The following is a 15,572-nucleotide window of genomic DNA, read 5'->3' as shown; positions in this document are numbered from 1 at the left end:
CCGCCGGATGCCGATGGCCGCGCCGCAGCCTCGCCGCCACCAGGCCGCCTTCCTCCGCAGCAAGCCCCCTGCCCCCGCCAATGGGAATCGAGCCGCCGCCGCCTCCTGCAAGCCCAAGTCGCCCGCCACCGTACGCTCTCCGCCGATCGTCTTTTCGTTCCCTGCCGCTTGATTCTGAGGATTTATATGGCTGCGATTGATGCGTAGGTCGCTGGAGGAGAGGACGGTGAAGCAGCTCAGGCTGACCAAGGCGCTGACTCTCCCGGAGGCCACCGCGGTGTCCGAGGCGTGCAGGAGGATGGCCGCCAGGCGCGCCGACGCCGCGCTGCTCACCGACGCCAAAGGGGTGCTCTCCGGCATCGTCACGGCCGAGGTGAGAAACTCATCACAAGGAATCTGAATCGCTGAAAAGTGGAAACAGAGAATATCAACTTTAAACTTCTTGGGGCTGCAAAGATTGAATATGTAAGTAGTCTGCAATTAAAAGTTAGTAGTATTTACAACAAACTGAAAAGGAGGATTTGTTTGAAAAAATAGATATAAGTATATAGAAAACAGAAAACAGTTAAATTTTTTTTGGGGTGGGGGGTTATGAAGGAATTTCATGGGTTAATGATGAGCATCAGGTTTTGTATGGAATCAGTAGTGGTTGAGACAAAGTTTTCATGGGGGATTTGCTGTGTTTTTCTGTAGGACATATCGGGTCGAGTGATAGCCGAGGGTCTAATTCCCAACACGACGAGTGTGTCCAAGGTGATGACGCGGAACCCAGTTTTTGTCATGTCCAACTCGTCGGCCACCGAGGCACTGCAGAAGATGGTCCAAGGTCTGCTGGTTGTTTTTCTTCAGTACCACAATTAGCAGTATTTGTTGCCAGTTTCGCCTTCAGTCATAATCATAGCCATGTATTTTGTCAGTAACTGAAGTCGTGGCCGAATATAAAACCTACATAGGCCTCCTTTCTAAAAATATATGTGAGAAAACAAATAATCTGGAACTGAGAGTCATCTTGAATTGAGGAATAGTGTAACTCGGAGCAATTTTATTACATCCTAGCTAATAGCCAGAGGCAAGAACTGCAAGAGGAATAGTGTGCCTGAAAGTACAAGAATGTTCTCTTAAGAAATTTCTGTCGTGTTTTATGCTGGGATTTTGTTGTCATTCTTATTGACCTCTTCTATCTTATCTTCATGGTTTCTTTCATGTCATATGAATTCATATACAGGCAAATTTCGGCATCTTCCTGTAGTGGAGCATGGTGAGGTCATTGCCATGTTGGATATTACCAAGTTCCTCTATGATGCGATTTCTAGAATGGAAAAGGCAGCAGAACAAGGTAGTGCTATTGCCGCTGCTATGGAAAGGGTCGAACGGCAGTGGGGAAATGAATTTGCAGGTTGCTTTTTCAGTTTCTTTTAATATGATTAAATTGACTACTTTTTTTACAAGAATACTTATTTCAATTTTCATGATCACCAATGATGCATTTCATTCAGGTCTCTTTGATTAACTAGCTGATGTCATATTTTGGGTCCTTACTTCAGGTCCGCACACGTTAATAGAAAATCTTCGAGACCACATGTTCAAGCCTTCCTTATCAACTATCATAACTGAAAATAGCAGGTCAAATTTCTACTGCCACAAAAATGTATGACGTGATTTCGTTTGTTACGACTGAATACTGCTATCGATTATCCTTTGTAGTGTTGCATCGGTATCTCCTTCAGATCTGGTAATTGTAGCTGCCAAAAAGATGAGAGAGTACCGAGTTAACTCAGTGGTTGTCATGACAGGGAACATGCTGCAAGGCATTCTCACGTATGTTCTTAGCAAAATTCGCGTTGTTTTAAAGTTTCCCATCTCATTTATTTGTTAAGTACTATCACCAAGATGCTGAGCACACTGCAGTTCCAAGGATTTGGTTTTGCGAGTAGTGGCACAAAATCTGTCCCCAGAGGTGACTCTAGTAGAAAAGGTATGGAAAAAAACTGAAGCATCCACATTTTAAGCAATCAAGATTTTATTCCTAAAGCGATGTTAACTTTCCGAAGGTCATGACTGCAAGTCCTGATTGTGCTACATTGGACACATCAATCCTCGAGGCTCTACAATCAATGCAAGATAGAAAATCTCGTCATATTCTTGTTGCGGACAAAAGCAAGTACTGAATTCTAACATCAGAGAGATGTTCATTTCTATGCACATATCTAAGCTAAATCTTTGAATAGGAGGACAGATTGTCTCCTGTTTGGACGCTCTACAGTTAACCCAAACAGCCATCTCCATGGTAAGAATGGATTATTATGATGTTACTGCACATTTCATTATTTCCTCATGTTAAAGAAAAAGAACAGAACTCTCTTGGGAGGTGAAGGTTTCATTCTGAAGGGAAGTCCCCTGACACATGAATTCTATTTTTGTTGCATTAAAATGATTCAGTCACAAATATTATACATTAAATGAATTAAATATTCTGTTAGCTATGATTATTTTCATAAAACTATACCATACAATACGTTTTTTTGGCGGACACCATACAAATACGTTATCTTTATTTCTCATCACCATATAATCATAACAAGTTTTGTGTACTCGTTAGGTCGAGGGAGCCTCTGGACCAAACGATGTGGCAAATACCATGGTTCAGAAGTTTTGGGATTCAGCACTTGCCTTGCATCCTTCAGAGGAGAATGACTGGCATAGGTTTGTTCTTCTTCGACTTGCATATACTCTTACATTCCTGAAGATGGCTTGATCAGTCTTTTGTTATATAGTGCAGTGACGAATTTCGTACGGCAGCCTCAGATAGTGCTGAAGGGAAGCAAACACCCCCTCATGTTGGCAATGCATTCTCTTTCAAAATTGAAGATAAAAAGGGCGGATGCACAGATTCAGTTGCGGTGTGTGCATTTCTCATCTTACTTTCCTCATTGTGGTTTACTAAAGTAGTAGTGTAGTATGAATTTGTGTTTGTCTGCCTTAATATCTGATAACACTTCTTCTTTCTGCAGTTTCAGAAAGCTTAGATGAGCTTGTGTCTGCTATTGCATACATATTAGGAACAGAAAACAAGAAGGCAAATGTAAATCTTCTGGTAAGAGGTTGGGCTTTAACATTGAGCTTTGCTTATGCAGTACTGTGTTCCTTTTCCTCCAAGTGAGCAATTAGGGCAAGCAAAAGCTTGTAGATGGGATTTTTTAAAAGTAGGACTTGTGGCCCTCTGTATTCACATCTCACTTACAATTGTTTTGAACAGTAGTGGCTGCATGCATCGTCCAGATGCAGAGGCCGGGGGTCCTCCTCCATTTCTAAAAAAAAATATTTGTTTTGAACAGTATGATGATGATGAAGGTGACAGAGTTCTTCTGGCTACCGATGGTGATCTCGTTGCAGCGATTGAGCATGCCAGATCAGCTGGATGGAAGGTCAGTTTTTCTCTTCTTTTTCTAGGTCAGCAACTTGATTGATTCGCGTGTCGTCTGCATCCTCGCTAGTTATGCCGCAACCAAAGCGCAACCGATCATTTTTAGTTTCTTCGTTCTTCTTCTTGTTATTGCAACTTAGGTTCAGTAATTTACTTCGAGGTTCAGTCTTTTTTGGTGTTTCGTTTTGCTGTTTCAGGTTCTTAGGCTGCACATGGACGACGCTGCAGGGACCGGCGCAGAGTCCACACAGATGTCGTCTGTAGATACTTCGATGTCGAGGAGATGCTAGCCAGTGCAGCTGCTGTTGCCGGCGTCGGGGTAATCGTCTACTTGAGATGCTCTCGGCAATGACTTCAATATACAAACCTCAGACACAAAGAGAATACTTCAACACTGTGTAGATGTACTATGCAGGAGGAAGATCACACAAATCACGGCCGCAATAAGGCTCTTGCCAAGCCTCTACACTGATTTTTTTTTCCAGCGTTTGCATTCATTCTGAAATGTCTTCAGAGAGAGTTTCTTATTCTTCTTCTGACAACAGGGGTATATGTTCAGCTGTTTTTTCTCTGTTTTTGGTTCATCCTGATGAACTAACAATAACATTAATTAGTGTTTCTTTTTGCGCTGGAACACTAATCAGTACTTCACTCTCTATATAGAAGAACAATTGTTAGTTGTTATGGCCAATTGACTGATTGTCTCTTCAGCCTATTAAGATGGATCAAACATCCTTTTTCTGTTGTCAAAACAGATTTATTTTAATTTTCTTCTTCTAATAGCAAAGTGACTGTTTGTTCCAACGGATAAAAAGTAGGCTGATACATGTACACAAACTAGAAAATCATCCTAGTTGAAGTTTATAAAAAAAAATCATCCTAGTTTTGGTATATATCACCCAAAATATGTTTTTTTTGCAAAAATATCACCAAAAATATGTTAGGGTCACGCAATGTTTATCCCTCCTATTTGTTTTGATGACGTGGGGAGGGATTGGTCTGGTCATTAGGCTGAGGAGTTTTATGGAAACTAGGTATGTGCCCATGTGTTGTCACGGGAGCTGTATTTTTTTAATGTATAAATGCTAGGTATGTGCTAAGGTCAGTGAAAAAAATAGCGTGTTATAATGCGAAAATGCTCTTTAGAGCTCGGGCTCCATGGAGCCCGAGTTTGACTTGATCAAAATTCAAATTTTCACGTTTCAAAAAATTTTGAAAAAAAATCCACACATACTTAGAGACATAAAGCATATGTGTGTAATTTTTCAGGATGAAACACTTTAAAATGAGTGCTACACAAAAAGAATAAATCTGAGCCTTTTTAGTAGATGCACTATTCATTCTCAAAGTCCATGAATTTATCTTTTTTGCATAGATCGCATTTTAGGGTATTTCATCCTCAAATTTTACATACATACTCATAACATCCTTGTTTACTTGTATGATTTTTTTTAGATTTTTTTGAAACTGAAAAGTGTGAATTTTGATTTTTTCAAAAAATTCGGCCTCCATGGAGGCCGAGCTCCAAAACGCCCTACTCGTTATAATGTCGTTAATAGCAAGCTATAGCGTTCTGAGCAATGTCTTGCTAAATAATTGTGTGTGCAATGTCTCGCTAATAGCAGCTATTTTTCATTGATTAAGGTAGAAGTGGATGTAATTCCACCTTATATGGTACGCGGCAGACGGGAATCACCATGGATTAGTATTTTGATTTTGGCACCATTGTAATTTGGTAGCTTGGATCATGCATGATAAGTAAATTAAATGAATTGCGTACAGGAATGTGCGGTCAAATATGGTGTGGAATTGAGTGGCCTAATTTCACATTTTGCGAAAAGTAAGTTAATTAAGGTGGAGTTGATGTAGTGCTACATAAGATAAGTAAATTAATGTGATTGAGCGGCATATTGGGAAGGTGCGGTCAGATAAGATGTAACGAAAAAAATGACCGAATAAAAAAACTATGAAGGGATGTGATGGGAGGGGAGGCCGGTTGACGAAAAGTTTTGCTTGACAGGAAAAAGAACGCTGCTTATTTTATTTAAATATTAACTAGAGATAGAGAAGAGATTAGTACTACGTATTAGTAGAGATAAAGATATAGAGCAGAGTGGCAAGGTGTTTTTGCTACAAAACAATATTCCTCGCACTCGTTAAATACAGATTGGATGGATTGATATGATGAGTGACACACACACATATCCAGCTGGATCTTTTAGAGGTAAAGAAATAATGAGATGCTATTTTTCGTGCCAATAGACCTCAATGGAGGATCGTTCATATATTTTTAATTATTTTTACGGGAGCTCCTATTTGCCACTTGCTCAGAACCCACAGGCAGCTCCCAACTGGGCCGACCCATCTAGCCGTATGTCCCGAGTATATAGCCCGACCTGTGAATTTCAACCACCGAGGACGGATGGGTTTTGAAACGCGCGAGCCGTTGGAGGCGACTCGGGGCGACGCAGGCGGCGATCCCGCTCCCCCCGGCGGTGCTGTCACGGCGACGGAGTGGGTGCTGGTGCGGCGGGGTCCCTGTGGCGCCCCGGCGTCCCCTGCCCCGGCGCGCTCCCCTGGGGCAGGTCGTGCAGGCTGCGGTGGCCGGTTCTAGGCTTTGGCGGAGGATGCGTCCGACGAGGAGGATGAGCTTACCTCACCGCGGTTGGCTCCTCCTCCGACGGGGGCGACGTTGGGTGATTTTGTGCTGGCGGCGACTCTTGGCGGGGCTGGTCGGGGTGACCGGCGACATCGTTTTGCGCCGGGCGGAGGCGGTTCGCGGGCGACGGCGGTGCGCTGCTGGAGGACAGAGGCGCAAGCGGATTTGGGCGCGTGGGGGACTCGTCTGGCCCCTCCCCCGATGTCTCCCCGGCGTTCTGGGCCCGCGGTGGCTCCGGTGACGCCCGAGGAGTGGCCTGCCCTCCCTGTCCTCCCCTCGACGGCGTCGATGGCGGCGGCGGCGGAACGGGTGGCTGAGGTGGCTGACGCGCTAGGGTTGGCGCCGACCGCCCCTTCCTTGGGCCTGCTGGGGGCCGCTGGGCCTGGGCCGGCCCAGCTCTATCCTCTGGTCGTCAGGCCTCCTGGTGTGGGGCCCTCGACGTCTGCGGGGGGGGGGGGGGGGGGCATTCGGGTCCTGGTGCTGGACCTGGCCCTGTCAGCCCACACGGTCGACCTGCCCTGGGAGGGGCCCGTCGGCCCGCCTGCTAGCGCTATATATGGCTGCGCATGGGCCTCCGCGACCCCTCGCTAGGGTTTCCGGCTCGTTCCAGTGAGGTGCGGCGCCACCGTCTCCCCATTAGATCTCTCGTTCCTCTCCCCCCTCCTCCCCCTCTCACTCTGTCCTTTGCCGAGGCGACGGCCATGGGCGACCGGCGTGCAGACAAGCGCCTGATGGAGCCTCCGCTCTTCGAGGAGGAATGGCGGCGTGAGAAGGCTCTACGGGCGCAGGCAAAGCGTGGCCAGCGGGCCAAGGCGGCAGGGCGTACGAACGGCGGAGGTGGCTTTGAGCATGGTCAAGACGGCGGTGCTGGTCGTGGCTACGGTGGCTACTAGGGCCATGACTCCGGATCTGGTTACCACGGGCGCGAGGGGGATTGGAGTCCCCCTCCACCTTGGTGGGGCCAGTAAGAGAAGAAGCAGAAGCGCAAGCATGGATTGTGGCGCCGCGAGCTGGAGCGCAAGCAAGAGCACCCCCTTTGCGGTGGAGGTCATGGGGACCCGCTGGCAAAAAAGCCATGGGCTTCAGCTACACCCCTTGCGGTGGTCGCGCCCGATGCGCCGTGGGGCTCGGTGGATGCTCCCATTCCAGTCGAAGAGGAGGGCGGGGAATATTTCAAGTGCGGCCGGACCGGGCATTACCAGGCCAAATGCACCTTCCCCCCCCCCCCTTTGTGTGATCTGCAAGCAGGAGGGACATGCCTCGGCCTATTGCCCTTCACGGGGCAAGCAGCCGCACCTCCAGATCATAGGCAGCGCCATTCCAGGCGAAGGATTTTTCTGCATGGAGTTTGAAGAAGAAGAGATGGCGGAGGGCGACGACCTTAAAGCTGCCAATGGTGCCATTTTGTCAGCGGAGCCGGGGAGGCTTTCGCTGCGTACGCTCAAGCAGGAGCTGATGCACATGGTGGTTGGAGACTGGGACTGGCAGATTGCGCAGGTTGGCGACAACGACTTTGCGGTGGTCTTCCCCTCTGCAGATCTATTGCATATAGCCAAGACAAGCGGCAAGCTTTTCCTCTCCATCAATGACATTACGGTGCTGGTTCGAGACTCGATCCACGAGACGATTGTGCCCCTCTCCATGCAGGAGGTGTGGCTCCGCCTTCATGGCATACCCAAGAAACATTGTCGTGTCGACCGCCTGATGGAGGGGCTCAAGATGCTAGGCAGACCTATTGTGGTGGATGAGCTATCCCTCATCCGGGTGGGACCGGTGAGGATGAAGTTTGGTTGCAGAGCCCCTGACAAGATGAATGGTTTTGTGCAAGTTTGGTTTAATCAAGAGGGTTACGACATTCGGGTCGAGGTGGAGCGGCTCCCAAAGTGTCCTGGAGACGGGCCGGCGGCGCCTGGTCCTAACAATCCACCCTCTCACCCGGGTCACAAGAGTGCTGGACCGCCTGGTCCGCGGACCGGAGGGTCAGCTGGGCAGTAGCAGAAAGATCCAGGGACCCAGGGCGGGCAACACACTGGTAACGAGGGCTGCTTTATGGATGTGGACATGGCCGGCCGTGAGGATGAACCTGAGGATAGCATGCCAGACACGTCAATTGACACGGAGACCTGGAACTAATTGGGTATCAAAGAACTGGCGCTCGACGAAGGGAAGGAGAACGCGGAGCCTGGGGCGCTGGCGATCTCGGACACGGCTGGGAGCAGTCCGCCTCCGTCCCGCGCTCTGGTGGGGGCTTTCAATCTGGTGGGCTTGGTGTCGCTGCCTGTGGCAGGCCGCTCTGATGCTGTCGGTCGCGTCGCTGCGGCTGTCGCCCCAGCCTCCCCCAGTTTGCTCGGCTCCGGACTCGGGCATGGTGCTCAATGAGCCTTCCATGCGCACCCCGGTGTCGGGCCGTCGCAGCTCGGGGGGTTCTGGGCGTGCCCCCAAGAAGACGGCCGGACGGAAGCCTCATGTCAAGTAAGCTAGGCTGGCGCTCCCTTCGCCTGTGGCGCCAGCGTGTGTGGATCTTCAGGCTGCGTTGGGCTTCGCGGGCACGGCAACCAAGGCGCGGCGCTCTCGGGCATCTCCGGGCCCTCAACGGGCTCCAAGTGCTCGGGCCAAGGCGGCGTTAGGTGATCTGTCTTCCTTGGAGAGTGCTCAGCTTCGTCTGGCGGACAAGAACTTGGAGATCTCGGGTAACCCACCCCCCTCCTTTAAGATTCTGAACGCGTTTACAGATCCGCAACTAGTTTCTATCCTAGACGACAGTGGTTTCGATTTAGGTACGGACCGTGGGGAGCTTGTGTCCCTTATCCGTGCTCGCGAGGAGGCCCAAGCGGATTTGGCAGAGGCCGCTGCTGCGGCCAATGAAGGAAATATGCCCTAGAGGCAATAATAAAGTTATTATTTATTTCCTTATTTCATGATAAATGTTTATTATTCATGCTAGAATTGTATTGACCGGAAACATAATACATGTGTGAATACATAGACAAACAAAGTGTCACTAGTATGCCTCTACTTGACTAGCTCGTTAATCAAAGATGGTTATGTTTCCTAACCATGAACAATGAGTTGTTATTTGATTAACGAGGTCACATCATTAGTTGAATGATCTGATTGACATGACCCATTCCATTAGCTTAGCACACGATTGTTTAGTATGTTGCTATTGCTTTCTTCATGACTTATACATGTTCCTATGACTATGAGATTATGCAACTCCCGTTTGCCGGAGGAACACTTTGGGTACTACCAAACGTCACAACGTAACTGGGTGATTATAAAGGAGTACTACAGGTGTCTCCAATGGTCGATGTTGAGTTGGCGTATTTCGAGATTAGGATTTGTCACTCCGATTGTCGGAGAGGTATCTCTGGGCCCTCTCGGTAATACACATCACATAAGCCTTGCAAGCATTACAACTAATATGTTAGTTGTGAGATGATGTATTACGGAACGAGTAAAGAGACTTGCCAGTAACGAGATTGAACTAGGTATTGGATACCGACGATCGAATCTCGGGCAAGTAACATACCGATGACAAAGGGAACAACGTATGTTGTTATGCGGTCTGACCGATAAAGATCTTCGTAGAATATGTAGGAGCCAATATGGGCATCCAGGTCCCGCTATTGGTTATTGACCGGAGACGTGTCTCGGTCATGTCTACATTGTTCTCGAACCCGTAGGGTCCGCACGCTTAAGGTTACGATGACAGTTATATTATGAGTTTACATGTTTTGATGTACCGAAGGAGTTCGGAGTCCCGGATGAGATTGGGGACATGACGAGGAGTCTCGAAATGGTCGAGACGTAAAGATTCATATATTGGATGATATGGTTAGGCCAAGGGGTCAAGCCCATGAGGCTTTAGATCGGTGCAAAAGGAGTTTTGCGGAGTCCAGGGGGCCAAACGCCGGAGACCCTGGCGTCTGGCCCTGGGCCAGACGCCGAGGCCCATGGCGTCTGGGCCAGACGCCAAGGATTGTGGCGTTTGGTCCTGGAGTCCGAGTGGGACTCTTGCCTTTCGGGAAAAACCGACTTTGAGGAGGCTTTTGCTCCAAGTTTCGACCCCGGGGCTCAACATATAAATAGAGGGGCAGGGCTAGCACCAAAGACACAACAATTGATCCCTTGGATCTCTTAGCCGTGTGCGGTGCCCCCCTCCACCATAGTCCACCTCGATAATATCCTAGCGGTGCTTAGGCGAAGCCCTGCGACGGTAGAACATCAAGATCGTCACCACGCCGTCGTGCTGACGGAACTCTCCCTCGACACTCGGCTGGATCGGAGTTCGAGGGACGTCATCGAGCTGAACGTGTGCTAGAACTCGGAGGTGCCGTAGTTTCGGTGCTTGATCGGTCGGGCCGTGAAGACGTACGACTACATCAACCGCGTTGTGCTAACGCTTCCGCTTACGGTCTACAAGGGTATGTAGACAACACTCTCCCCTCTCGTTGCTATACATCACCATGATCTTGCGTGTGCGTAGGAAATTTTTGAAATTACTACGAAACCCAACAGTGGCATCCGAGCCTAGGTTATTGATGTTGATGTTATATGCACGAGTAGAACACAAGTGAGTTGTGGACGATACAAGTCATACTGCCTACCAGCATGTCATACTTTGGTTCGGCGGTATTGTTGGACGAGACGACCCAGACCAACCTTACGCGTACGCTTACGCGAGACCGGTTCCCTCGACGTGCTTTGCACAGAGATGGCTTGCGGGCGACTGTCTCTCCAACTTTAGTTGAACCAAGTATGGCTACGCCCGGTCCTTGCGAAGGTTAAAACGGAGTCTATTTGACAAACTATCGTTGTGGTTTTGATGCGTAGGTGAGACTGGTTCTTACTTAAGCCCGTAGCAGCCACGTAAAACATGCAACAACAAAGTAGAGGACGTCTAACTTGTTTTTGCAGGGCATGTTGTGATGTGATATGGTCAAGGCATGATGCTGAATTTTATTGTATGAGATGATCATGTTTTGTAACCAAGTTATCGGCAACTGGCAGGAGCCATATGGTTGTCGCTTTATTGTATGCAATGCAATCGCGATGTAATGCTTTACTTTATTACTAAACGGTAGTGATAGTCGTGAAAGCATAAGATTGGCAAGACGACAACGATGCTACGATGGAGATCAAGGTGTCGCGCCGGTGACGATGGTGATCATGACGGTGCTTCGGAGATGGAGATCACAAGCACAAGATGATGATGGCCATATCATATCACTTATATTGATTGCATGTGATGTTTATCTTTTTATGCATCTTATCTTGCTTTGATTGACGGTAGCATTATAAGATGATCTCTCACTAAATTATCAAGAAGTGTTCTCCCTGAGTATGCACCGTTGCCAAAGTTCGTCGTGCCCAGACACCACGTGATGATCGGGTGTGATAAGCTCTACGTCCATCTACAACGGGTGCAAGCCAGTTTTTGCACACGCAGAATACTCAGGTTAAACTTGACGAGCCTAGCATATGCAGATATGGCCTCGGAACACGGAGACCGAAAGGTCGAGCGTGAATCATATAGTAGATATGATCAACATAAACGATGTTCACCATTGAAAACTACTCCATCTCACGTGATGATCGGTCATGGTTTAGTTGATTTGGATCACGTAATCACTTAGAAGATTAGAGGGATGTCTATCTAAGTGGGAGTTCTTTAAGTAATATGATTAATTGAACTTTAATTTATCATGAACTTAGTCCTGATAGTATTTTGCAAATTATGTTGTAGATCAATAGCTCGCGTTGTTGCTTCCCTGTGTTTATTTTGATATGTTCCTGGAGAAAAATTGTGTTGAAAAATGTTAGTAGCAATGATGCGGATTGGATCCGTGATCTGAGGTTTATCCTCATTGCTGCACAGAAGAATTATGTCCTTGATGCATCGCTAGGTGACAGACCTATTGCAGGAGCAGATGCAGACGTTATGAACGTTTGGCTGGCTCAATATGATGACTACTTGATAGTTTAGTGCACCATGCTTAAACGGCTTAGAATCGGGACTTCAAAGACGTTTTGAACGTCATGGACCATATGAGATGTTCCTGGAGTTGAAGTTAATATTTCAAGCAAATACCCGAGTTGAGAGATATGAAGTCTCCAACAAGTTCTATAGCTAAAAGATGGAGGAGAATCGCTCAACTAGTGAGCATGTACTTAGATTGTCTGGGTACTTCAATCGCTTGAATCAAGTGGGAGATAATCTTCCAGATAAGATAGTGATTGACAGAATTCTCTAGTCACCACCACCAAGTTAGTAGAACTTCGTGATGAACTATAATGCAAGGGATGACGTAAACAATTCCCGAGCTCTTCGTGATGCTAAAATCGACGAAGGTAGAAATCAAGAAAAACATCAAGTGTTGATGGTAGACAGAGACCACTAGTTTCAAGAAAAGGGCAAAGGGAAGAAGGGGAACTTCAAGAAGAACGGCAAGCGAGTTGCTGCTCAAGTGAAGAAGCCCAAGTCTGGTCCTAAGCCTGAGACTAAGTGCTTCTACTACAAAGGGATTGGTCACTGGAAGCGGAACTACCCCAAGTGATTGGCGGATAAGAAGGATGGCAAAAGTGAACATAAGTATATTTGATATACATGTTATTGATGTGTACTTTACTAGTGTTTATAGCAAACCCCTTAGTATTAGGTACTAGTTCAGTTGCTAAGATTAGTAACTCGAAACGGGAGTTGCAGAATAAACAAAGACTAGTTGAAGGGGAAGTGACGATGAGTGTTGGAAGTAGTTCCAAGATTAATATGATCATCATCGCACACTCCCTATACTTTCGGGATTAGTGTTGAAACTAAATAAGTGTTATTTGGTGTTGGCGTTGAGCATGAATATGATTTGTTCATGTTTATTGCAATACGGTTATTCATTTAAGTAAGAGAATAAACTGTTGTTCTGTTTACATGAATAAAACCTTATATGGTTACACACCCAATGAAAAATGGTTCATTGGATCTCGATCGTAGTGATACACATATTCATAATATTGAAACCAAAAGATGCAAAGTTAATAATGATAGTGCAACTTATTTGTGGCACTGCCGTTTGGGTCATATCGGTGTAAAGCGCATGAAGATACTCCATAAAGATGGATTTTCGGAATCACTTGGTTATGAATCATTTGATGCTTGCGAACCGTGCCTTTTGGGCAAGATGACTAAAACTCCGTTCTCCAGAACAATGGAACGTGCTACTGACTTATTGGAAATAATACATACCGATGTATGCAATCCAATGAGTGTTGATGCTCGTGGCAAGTATCATTATTTTTTGATCTTCACAGATGATTTGAGCAGATATGAGTATATCTACTTAATGAAACACAAGTCTGAAACATTTGAAAAGTTCAAAGAATTTCAGAGTGAAGTGAAAAATCATCGTAACAAGAAAATAAAGTTTCTACGATCTGATCGTAAAGAAGAGTATTTGAGTTACGAGTTTGGCCTTCAGTTAAAAAACAATGTGAAATAGTTTCACTACTCATGCCACCTGGAACACCACAATGGTGTGTCCGAACGTCATAATTGTACTTTATTGGATATGGTGCAACCTATGATGTTTCTTACCGATTTACCACTATTGTTTTGGGGTTATGCATTAAAGACAGCTGCATTCACGTTAAATAGGGCACCATCAAAATCCGTTGAGACGACGCCTTATGAACTGTGGTTTGGCAAGAAACCAAAGTTGTCGTTTCTTAAAGTTTGGGGCTGCGATGCTTATGTGAAAAAGCTTCAACCTGATAAGCTCGAACCCAAATCGGAGAAATATGACTTCATATGATACCCAAAGGAAACTGTTGGGTACACCTTCTATCACAGATCCGAAGGCAAGACATTCGTTGCTAAGAATGGATCATTTCTAGAGAAGGAGTTTCTCTCGAAAGAAGTGAGTGGGAGGAAAGTAGAACTTGACGAGGTAACTGTACCTGCTCCCTTACTGGAAAGTAGTTCATCACAGAAAACTGTTTCTGTGACACCTACACCAGTTAGTGAGGAAGCCAATGATGATGATCATGAAACTTCAGAACAAGATACTACTGAACCTCGTAGATCAACCAGAGTAAGATCCGCGCCAGAGTGGTACGATAATCCTTTTCTGGAAGTCATGCTACTAGATCATGATGAACCTACGAACTATGAAGAAGCGATGGTGAGCCCAGATTCCGCAAAGTGGCTTGAAGCCATGAAATCTGAGATGGGATCCATGTATGAGAACAAAGTATGGACTTTGGTTTACTTGCCCGATGATCGGCAAGCAATTGAGAATAAATGGATCTTTAAGAAGAAGACTGACGCTGATGGTAATGTTACTGTCTACAAAGCTCGACTTGTCGCAAAAGGTTTTCGGCAAGTTCAAGGGATTGACTACGATGAGACCTTCTCACCCGTAGCGATGCTTAAGTCCGTCCGAATCATGTTAGCAATTGCCGCATTTTATGATTATGAAATTTGGCAGATGGATGTCAAAACTGCATTCCTGAATGGATTTCTGGAAGAAGAGTTGTATATGATGCAACCGGAAGGTTTTGTCGATCCAAAGGGAGCTAACAAAATATGCAAGCTCCAGCGATCCATCTGTGGACTGGTGCAAGCATCTCGGAGTTGGAATATACACTTTGATGAGTTGATCAAAGCATATGGTTTTATACAGACTTGCGGTGAAGCCTGTATTTACAAGAAAGTGAGTGGGAGCACGACAACATTTCTGATAAGTATATGTGAATGACATATTGTTGATCGGAAATAATGTAGAATTATTCTGCAAAGCATAAAGGAGTGTTTGAAAGGAGTTTTTCAAAGAAAGACCTCGGTGAAGCTGCTTACATATTAAGTATCAAGATCTATAGAGATAGATCAAGACACTTGATAAGTTTTCAATGAGTACATACCTTGACAAGATTTTGAAGTAGTTCAAAATGGAACAGTCAAAGAAAAAGGTTTCTTGCCTGTGTTACAAGGTGTGAAGTTGAGTAAAACTCAAAGCCTGACCACGACAGAAGATAGAAAGAGAATGAAAGTCATTCCCTATGCCTCAGTCTTAGGTTCTATAAAATATGCCATGCTGTATACCAGATCTATTGTATGCCCTACCACTGAGTTTGCCAAGGGAGTACAATAGTGATCTAGGAGTAGATCACTGGACAGCGGTCAAAATTATCCTTAGTGGAATAAGGATATGTTTCTCGATTATGGACGTGACAAAAAGGTTCGTCGTAAAGGGTTACATCGATGCAAGTTTTTTGACACTGATCCAGATGATTCTAAGTCTCAATCTGGATACATATTGAAAGTGGGAGCAATTAGCTAGAATAGCTCCGTGCAGAGCATTGTTGACATAGAAATTCGCAAAATACTTACAGATCTGTATGTGACAGACCCGTTGACTAAAATTATCTCACAAGCAAAACATGATCACACCTTAGTACTCTTTGGGTGTTAATCACATAGCGATGTGAACTAGA

General features: G+C 46.0%; 1 pseudogene; it reads left to right on the top strand.

Moving 5' to 3' along the window:
- The first annotated feature begins 213 nt into the window (after positions 1-213).
- On the top strand, positions 214-4,115 carry LOC123189714 (CBS domain-containing protein CBSCBSPB3-like; annotated as a pseudogene).
- Positions 4,116-15,572: the final 11,457 nt, after the last annotated feature.

The sequence above is a fragment of the Triticum aestivum genome, chromosome 2A (genome assembly GCF_018294505.1).
Source record: "Triticum aestivum cultivar Chinese Spring chromosome 2A, IWGSC CS RefSeq v2.1, whole genome shotgun sequence".
NCBI lineage: Eukaryota > Viridiplantae > Streptophyta > Magnoliopsida > Poales > Poaceae > Triticum > Triticum aestivum.
The sequence above is the reverse complement of the archived record's forward strand: the minus strand, read 5'-3'. Positions and strand labels throughout refer to the sequence as shown.